This window comes from Cornus florida, unplaced genomic scaffold (genome assembly GCF_030987335.1).
Source record: "Cornus florida cultivar Cherokee Brave unplaced genomic scaffold, ASM3098733v1 CherokeeBrave_3.0.0_Hap2_Chr01, whole genome shotgun sequence".
Taxonomy (NCBI): domain Eukaryota; kingdom Viridiplantae; phylum Streptophyta; class Magnoliopsida; order Cornales; family Cornaceae; genus Cornus; species Cornus florida.
The window spans coordinates 64,724,426-64,734,091 of NW_026775571.1; the positions used below are offsets into that span (position 1 = coordinate 64,724,426).

A 9,666-nucleotide genomic window follows, 5' to 3' on the forward strand; every position below is an offset into this window, starting at 1 on the left:
TCTTGCAGCCTGAAAAACTTACCGGCGGGTTACGGAAATGTCTTCACCGGTGAGCATGAAGTGCACAGCGGCGAAATGGGTCTAGTGATGATGGACGGCAGTTCGAAACGAAGGTATGTCTGTTACTCTATCTCTATTCCGTCCAAGGAGTCACAAGCTTGTCCAAGAATATGGGAAGAGACTACAGGCGCGAAGAAAAGAGAGTAAAAAAAAAAATCAGAATTAATTAAATAAGAGTAACATAAATAGCAACAATCATTAATCATTTAAATGCATTTCCACACACCTCCATTGCTAAAGCGTTACCAATCAAGAATGTGCATAGCAAAAGATGTTGATTCTTTACCACCAGAAATATTTTAGCTGCCAAAAAATAGATAATTTTAAACACAATTAAGGGCCTCTTTGCCAATTAAAACTACTTAGACAACACCACACACACAAACACACATTTCTCTTCCCATTTAGTCTGGTTGAATTCAACTTCCAACCCATGAATATTAATTACCTAATTCATACAACAACCGTGTGAGCCGGAATTGATTCCGAACTCAGAGAGTGAAAATAAGGAGATTATGGTCCACAAAAAGTTTGCGAAATTTCCTAATACATCATAGCTACTTCAATGGGCTATAGCTAGCTCTTAAATTGATCACCGACCAACAATATTTGAAATTCTCAACCAATATTAGCATCTAATGAAAAATAATACAAAACCCAAATTGAAAACAACATAATCCCCATTTGCCCAGAAACAAAATTGCATAATTCTTGTATAATTATCAGAAATTTGAGAGCAATAGTAGTGTAGTGGGTAGATTTATTATATATATGCATATAAGTATATATATATAGAGAGAGTGTACAAGCGTGGAAGCGATCTTGGGGACGGCCTGACTTGATGAGGACTTCGAGGTCGACGAGGCCGAGAGACATGAGGCCAAGAGTGAGACCAGCCATGAGACCAGCGAAGATCACAAGTCCTATGATTATCAGCACATACAGCGCGAACATAGTCCCACAGCACGGTGCGTCCACTGCCATCTCTAAAACTCATTTTTCTCTCTCTAAAACTCTGTCTCTCTATATCCTCCTCAAGATTTTGCAGTCGTAAGGGAAGGAAAGGGAAGAAGGTGTGTCTGTTACTCTATCTTTTTTTTTTTATATAATTATATATATATATATATATATATATATATATATATATTTTCCCTTTCCTAGGTCGGCAGAATAGCTGATGATGAAGACGGCAGAACAGACAAGAGCGGCGCCGACAGCGATGAAGGGGCGGTGGTGGCCGATGCAGGAGGTGTAGCGGTCGCTGTAATAGTCGGGGACGGGATATGTATTTATATAGGGGCTTTTTTGTCATTTAAGATTACTGATATTTTGTATTAAGCAATTAAGAGTAAGATGGTCAATTTACATGTATCAGAAGTGTAAAAGAAAGTTGGGGTGTAAGTGAAAGTTAAAATTAAAATTTTCATCTACTTGAAATATGACCCAACTTCAAGGGGTATCGGTGTAATTTACCCTAAAAATTAAGGTAAGATAATACATGAATTCCATCCACATAGTTACACATAGAAAGTCCTCTATAGTGTTTAAGAGGAGTTGAAAACAACTATATCAATATCTCTATAGTTCAGATATGAACACCTCGGTGATTCAGACACATAAGGTGTCATGTAATCCATAAAGCCCGCCCCTATCAAACTCAGATAGTGATTTGCAGCTTCAACCCCGTCTTCTTTCCAATTCACTGAGTACTGAATTTTGTACACATTTCCTGCTCTATGAGGGAATGCTGTTTCAGACTTTGAAATCTCACTCATCCTTCCACCATATGGATTCAATGTCATCACCGGCTTCTTCAATTCCATCTCTTCCAAATCTCGTCGAGATCAGTTTTTGAGATAGTCTGATTTCTTCTTCGAGCACTTGTCGGATTGAGTCACTCTTTCAAGCAGAACTTTTGTTGATGTCCCATTTGCATAGTTGTACCAGTAGAGCAATGATTCAACCCAACTCATTTCAATGCAGTCTTTTTGCTTCAAACCCAATTCAGGAAACTTTTCATTCATTAGACCAAAGAGTCTATCAGCATTTCCAAGAAACAAGGCCACAAATTTAGCCGTCACTGTGTTGCACCCTTTTTAGTTGAAGGCATCAAAACAACTCTGATAAAAAGATTTGTATCAATCTTATCAGCAATTAACTGCCATTGGTAAACAATGTTGGTTGCTCCTTGTTCCAATGTCCTCTCAACTCTAAAAACAGCGACATTTTCAGGGACACGAACAAGCTTGACTTTCCATGAAACAATGACACCAAACTAGCACCACCACCACCTCTAATAGCCCAAAACAGATCTTCACCCATTGATTCTCTGTTCAAAACTCTGCCATTCACAACAACTCGTTATCAATCAAGAGTCCATACTTTCTCATCAGATTCCCATACCCTCCTCCACTGAAGTGGCCCCCCAACACCCACTGGGACAAACACCAGCTGGGAAGCCATAGACTCTGCTCTTCTCAGCAATTCTATAGAAAAGTTCGCCAAGAGTAGCTCCTGAATCAACTCACACAACCTCATTTTGTATGTCGATTTTGATTGATCTGAGATTGAACATGTCAAGGATCACCAAAGGGACATCTGAGACATAGGAAAGGCCATCGAAATCGTGGCCTATCCAATTTGGAGCAGATTATTGAGGCTTGGATGTGAGAAACATGTGTTGGGGCTATGATGAGTAGTGGTTTTGGGGTTGAAGATGAGACGAACCTAAGGTTTCTTATGTAGAATTGGAGGACTGATGGGTAGGAAGAATTGTTGGGTGTGTAGGTGATTTCAGAAATTGGTGGGGGGGATTGAGAATTTTGAGAAAGACATTGGAGAAAGGCAACTTGGGTTGGATCTGAAGTTGCCCAGAAAACATGGAACAGGAGAGTGAAGAGAATAGAGAGAATTGCTGAACTTGGAGCACTCATTTCTTGTGAATTGATTTTTGTGTGGTAGTTGAGTAAATAATCATTTGTTTGTTTGTTTGTTTATTTTATTATTTTATTTTTATTATTATTATTTGAGATAGTTATAAGTCTCACCGACAAAAATCATATGTAGTTCCATGGAGCAGATTATTGTTTGTTTATTGTTTGTGTGTAGCTTGTGTTGTCTTTATTATTCACTCCCATGTCGAGATCTCTATAGTTGCTCTATGCAGTTCTTGGATTCTTGGAAACATAAGGAGTCATGTGCCTATAAAGCCTCCTGATCCAACTCACATGCCTTTCATAAGCCTCTGTTCCCTCTTCATCCCAATACACCAAGTGCTGAATTTTGTACAAATTCCCAGCTCTATGTGGGAATGGAATTGCAGTCTCTGAAATCTCATTCATTCTTCCACCATATGGGCTAAAGATCAGCTCAGCCGCGGCGGCCTCTTCTTCGTAAAACCTTTCCCAAATCGCTTCGAGCCCTTTTTCCAAAATCGGCTCCTTCACATAGTCTGATTTCGCTTTGAAATATCTCACTGACAGAGGAGTCCTGTCCAAAAGAACATCAAGTGATGATCCACTTGGGAAACCGGCAAAGTAGAGGGTTGATTCGATCCAGCTCATTTCGATGCAGTCTTCTTTCACCAATCCCAACTCGGGGAAGCTTTGTTGCATCAATTGAATGAGTTCATCAGCTCCACCGAGGTACAAAGAGTTGAATGAAGCTTGTACTGTTGTTCTGTTTTGGCCTTGATAGGTGGTGTTCACACTTCTGATGAGGATTCTGATGAATAGGTTCTCATCAAACTTGTGTGCAATGGATTGCCGCCTATGGACTATCTTTGTTGCATTTTGTTCCAATGTCCTGTGGACTGTGAAAACAGTCACAGTTGATGGAACAGAAACCAAATTTATCTTCCATGAAAGAATGACACCAAAGCTAGCACCCCCACCTCCTCTGATAGCCCAAGAGAGGTCCTCCCCCATTGATTCTCTGTCGAGAATCTTTCCATTGACATCGATTATACGAGCATCAATGACATGGTCAGCAGCCATGATATGTTTACGCAACATCTATCAAGCCGTACCCTCCACCACTGATGTGTCCACCAACACCCACAGTAGGACACACGCCTAATGGGAAGGCAAGTGTTCTGCTTTTCTCAGCAATTCTGTAGTATAGTTCACCAACGGTTGCACCAGGCCAGTTTCAACCCATGCAGTGTTATTCTCGGTGTCCACAGTGATTGAATTGAGGTTTATCAGATCAATTACGACAAATGGGATTGGAGAAACATAGGAAAGGCCCTCCTAACCGTGTCCACCACTTCGGACTCTTATCTGCATGCCATGGTGTTTGGAACAATATATGGTTGTTTGAATGTGAGACTCATGGGTTGGTGTGCCAATGACTAGAGGTTTAGGGGTTTCAGATGAATTGAATCGCAAGTTTTGTATAGAGAACTGCAAAATGGATGAATATAAAGAGTTGTTTGCAGTGTAGATGGCTTTGGAGATGGGTGACGAGTTTTGAGAATGAAGAGAGAGACATTGAAGAAAATCTTCATGGGAATCAGCTGAAACAACCCATGAAATTGAGAATAGAGAAACAATAAGAAGTGAGAGCAATGAAAAACTTGGAGTCTTCATTTCTTTTTTGAAGATTTTGTGTAAGAGATGAGTTGCTATTTATACTAAAAGAATGTGAACATTGGGGTTCAATTTCTTTGCCATCTACCAAGCTTAGGGTGACAATTCAAGCCTCTAGATTATTTTACTTGCACAAGAAATGGGGACACAGAAAGTTTCAAATTAAAGGACAAAGAAGCATATATATATATATATATATATATATATATATCATTTTATGATTAAGATTGTTATATTGAATAGCAATGCATAATCAAGTCACTCCCTTCATTGCCACAACGTAATGCATGATGATGACTAGGCCCTAGTTTCTATTAATAAAAAAATTCTGTATTTATGACTTGGGAAAGATAAATAAAGTCAAGAAGAAGTTTGAGATGATATCCATCCATGTTTTTATTCAGACCTGCATAAATTGAAGCGGATATGGTTTCTTGCTATATTTGTGGTCATCATCATGGTGCATATAATTGAATGTTCTCCATGGACTGCAATATCATTAGTTTTTAATTGATAGTTGAATTTTTCATTGTAGACTAAAAAAGTTTGAAGAAGTTGTATAAAATTGAATTAATAAATATATCAATGGTCATGGCTGTTGACATTTCTTTACCATATATGGAAATTTTCTCATGCTTCGCCAATCCTTTTAACAAAATAAAGAAAATTGATCTACTTCTGGAATCCATGAGAAAAAAATATAATCTTTCATCAAGAAATTAAATTGAACCCATAATTATCCCATTTAGTTCAACTTCTCAAGAATAATTCATTAATTTTCCAGATATATATTGTTAAAAATTTCTGAACATATACTTTTAAATTAAAGTTTCCTTATGATATTTTGAAGAACGTACATCATGTCCAAACACTAGAAAAGTTGTGGCTTTTGAGTGCATGCCCAGAACATGCGTGGAATTAAGCTGGTATTTGAATCACCTGCATGTGGTTTTATGATGATAAATATCAAATCCATGGAATTGTCAATGGTTTTGTGTACAATACAAGCAAAGATGAGCCTCCAAATTGTTCATGTTGAAATATCATGGTGAAAAAAAAAAAAAAAAAAAAAACTTTACGAGGCATATTTATTTTTAATGTGGATTAAGTGAGTTCCAAAAAATGTAATTATAATTTTTCTTTTTTCCTTTTTTTTTTTTTTTTTTTTTTTTTTTTTTTTTTTTTTTTTCATTAGCAAGAAATATATTTACACCCCACTCACACTTAACCTTTTTTCCACACAATAAAGCTTGAAAGTAAAAGTGCTTAGAATACAAAATAAAAGTCATTGGCCCATGGCCTCATCTCATACATGTCAAATACATCATAAAGGGTGTACTTATATACTTTTATCATAATTAAGAGTTTGAATTTCCTTCTGGTACTCCCCCTGAAATTTAGGTTTGGAGAAGTGCATTGTATCTTCATGAAAAACAATATCCATCGGGTAAGAATGTTTCTAAAAGTAAAGGGAAGAAGGCTAATGTAGCTGACCCTAAAGCTAAGGTTAGGGATTACATCTTAGCGGAAGCTGGAGAACCTTGGAGCCTCATTTAACCTCTTAAACAAAGATTTGAAATTCTCAATTAAAGACCCAAACAGCTCTTAAGGAAATAACCTCAATGCAGCCTCAAATAACCATTTAAAGTCCATCCTTTTTTGCTTTCCTGGTTGTGAATTTTCTTGCATATCCATTCTTGTTTCTTGATGTTCCTTACTTGTGTATGTAAAGAGTGTATGTCTCTAGATATTTGTGTGTGCATTAATTGTGGTTTAATTGAATGGGGAGGTTCGAACCCTATAGGGTTTATTTTGTTCAATTTTCAGATAACTGTTTTATATTTTTAGATAACTATAATTAGGAAATTGTAATAAAAATAATAATAATAATAATAAAATTCGGTTGTCAGTTCTATTAAAATCCTAATAAAAATAGTTTTTAAAAAAAATTGTTTATTTTCAAATAAAACTTTTTTATACTCATCTGGAAATAGTTTTTTATTTTTTTGAGTTATTAAAAATTATTTTCAAAAAACTGACAGACCCATAAATTTCAATTCTTGTTATATGACCTAAGTTTGGTTTATGGTCCCCTTTATTCTTCTATTTGGTAGTCATTTATTTAAATTTTATAGTGCCATTATCCTGTCAAAATTTAAGAATTTGATGCTTAGGTTAAAATATATTTGCATAAATGAACAAATATTCAAAGGGCAAATTCCATAAGTTAGAATTAGCCTTCACTTTCCATATGTAACCCTGTAACGAGCCTTCACTTTCCTCCTTTTGCTTCCGATTCAATTCATGTTCCATTCTAAACTTTGTAGAGGGAGAAAATAATCTGCATTTTTTTCTTTTCTTATTATTATAATAAAAAATAAAAAAAGTTTATTTGTTTATGAAATTAACATGTGATTGTAAGTCAAAGAATAAAAAATAAAAATAAAAAATTATTTGTTTTTGTTTTTTCCTGGTTAATGTGAAAGAAAGTTTAAAAGTAAACACTAGGAATGATAAGAAACTTCTTCATCCTTTTCCATATACTAATAATATAAATGAACTGCAATTATTGATGCTGAAATCCTGTCAGACCAAGTCCTATCAGAGCTCATCACAAAACTCAAGAACAAAGCCCAAAACTCAAGCCCAATTTCATTTTTTTTCTTATTCTTATTCTTATTCTTATTATTATTATTATTATTTAGTAATTTGAAAGGAAACCCAGAAGTAAACGCTGGGAATGATGAGAAACTCCTTCCTCCTTTCCTCATAAATTGACTGGCAATTATTGATGCTGAAAGCCGTCAGCCCAGCCCAAAAGCTTATAATAGCCCATCACTAGTTAACTACATAGAGCAAAGCCCAAACTATGAGAGCCCATCACATGTTTATTTCATAAAGTTGTTTATTTGTAATGCAGGGTAAATCAGCCAATTTATTCAAAACAAACAACACGAAAAAGGCACTAAGGCCCAAACAAAAGCCCAAAGGCAAAACGGAACCTCCATACAAGAAGACAGAGGAAACCAAAACACAGGAGAGCAAAGAGCACGCAGAGCTCACTCAGTAGCACTATTGCTATCAATGACCACACTCTGTAGTGACAAAGCTGGAATGCTCTGTTCATTCCTGAAGAAATTAGCAGGATCAACCATGGTCTTCACATGTACCAATCTCTTGAAGTTACCCTTGAAATACTTCCTGCCCCAAATGCTTGCTTGTGCGTAGCTTGTGTTGCCTTCATTATTATTCACTCCTATGTCAAGGTCTCTATAGTTGATTTGTGTTTCTCTTGGATTCTTGGAAACATAAGGAGCAATGTACCTATGAAGCCTTCTGCTCCAACTCAAATACCTCTCAGAAGCCTCTGTCCCCTCTTCATCCCAAAACACCATTTGCAGAAAATTGTATAAATTCCCAGCTCTATGTGGGAAAGGAATTGCAGATTCAGAAATTTCATCCATTCTTCCACCATATGGGGTCATGAACAGCTGAGCCATCGCGGCTTCTTCTTCAAATAACCTTTCCCAAATCCCTTTGAGCCCTTTTTCCGAAATTGGCTCCTTCACATAGTCTGATTTTCCTTTGAAGTATCCTCTTAACGGATTATAAGTCCTGTTTAACAGAACATCAGGGGACTCTCCACTTGAGAAACCAGCAGAGTATAGGACTGATTCGATCCAACTCATTTCGATACAGTCTTGTTTCACCAATCCCAGCTCAGGGAAGCTTTGTTGCATCAAGTGAATGAGTTCATCAGCTCCACCAAGGTACAATGCGTCGAATGAAGCTTGTATTGTTGTTCTGTTTTGGCCTTGATAGGTGGTGTTCACTCTTGTTATGTGGACTTCGACCATTAGGTTTTCATCAAACTTGGGTGCAATGGATTGCCACCTATGGACAAGCTTGGTTGCTTTTTGTTTCAACGTCCTGGGGACTGTGAAAACGGTCACAGTCGTTGGAACAGGAACCAAATTTATTTTCCATGCAAGAATGACACCAAAACTAGCACTCCCGCCTCCTCTGATGGCCCAGAAGAGGTTCTCCCCCATCGATTCTCTGTCCAGAATTCTGCCATTGACATCGATTATACGAGCATCAATGACATGGTCAGCAGCCAAGGCATGTCTACGCATCATCATGCCCCACCCTCCACCACTGAAGTGTCCACCAACACCCACAGTAGGGGCAAGACCTGCAGGGAAGCCAAGTGTTGTGCTTTTCTCAGCAATTCTATAGTAAAGTTCGCCAAGAGTTGCACCAGTTTCAACCCATGCAGTGTTGCTCTCAATGTCCACATCGATTGATCTAAGGTTTATGAGATCAATTATGACAAATGGGATTTCAGAAACATAGGAACGGCCCTCGAAGTCGTGTCCTCCACTTCGGATTCTTATCTGCAAGTCATGATTTTTGGAACAATATATGGATGTTTGAATGTTGAGACTCACGGGTTGGTGTGACAATGACCAGAGGTTTAGGGGTTTCAGATGAATTGAATCGCAAGTTTTGTATAGAGCTCTGCAAAATAGATGAATATGAAGAATTGTTTGGGGTGTAGATGACTTTGGATATAGATGAGCAGTTTTGAGAATGAAGACAGAGACATTGAAGAAAATCTTCATGGGTATGAGCTGAAACTCCCCACGAAATTGAGAATAGAGAAACAATAAGAAGTGAGAGCAACGAAACACTTGTTGTCTTCATTTCTAGTTGATGATTTTGTGTAAGAGAGGAGTTGTTATTTATAGTACTTAGAGAAAGGATGTACACAAGAAGTTTCAAGGGACACATTAAGAAGCATATGTTGGTTTTGCTTTTTTCCTGGCTATTGAGAATTTTTCTTTCATCTACTTCTGATATACATGAGTAAAATATAATATTTCAACTAGAAAATCGAACCCATAATTATCCCAATAATTCAACTTCTCAAGAATAATTAATTCATTAATTTCCTAGGTTTTGTTAAAAGTCTAATTATTTACTCTGAACTTAAAGTTGTCGCCGGTATGATATT

The 9,666-nt window shown here is 37.0% G+C and overlaps 3 pseudogenes; all 3 read right to left on the reverse strand.

Moving 5' to 3' along the window:
* Window positions 1-1,525: 1,525 nt before the first annotated feature.
* Window positions 1,526-3,084, reverse strand: LOC132299007 (berberine bridge enzyme-like 8; annotated as a pseudogene).
* LOC132299002 (tetrahydroberberine oxidase-like) lies at window positions 1,620-4,567 on the reverse strand (annotated as a pseudogene).
* Window positions 4,568-7,708: 3,141 nt separating this feature from the next.
* LOC132273642 (tetrahydroberberine oxidase-like) lies at window positions 7,709-9,356 on the reverse strand (annotated as a pseudogene).
* Window positions 9,357-9,666: the final 310 nt, after the last annotated feature.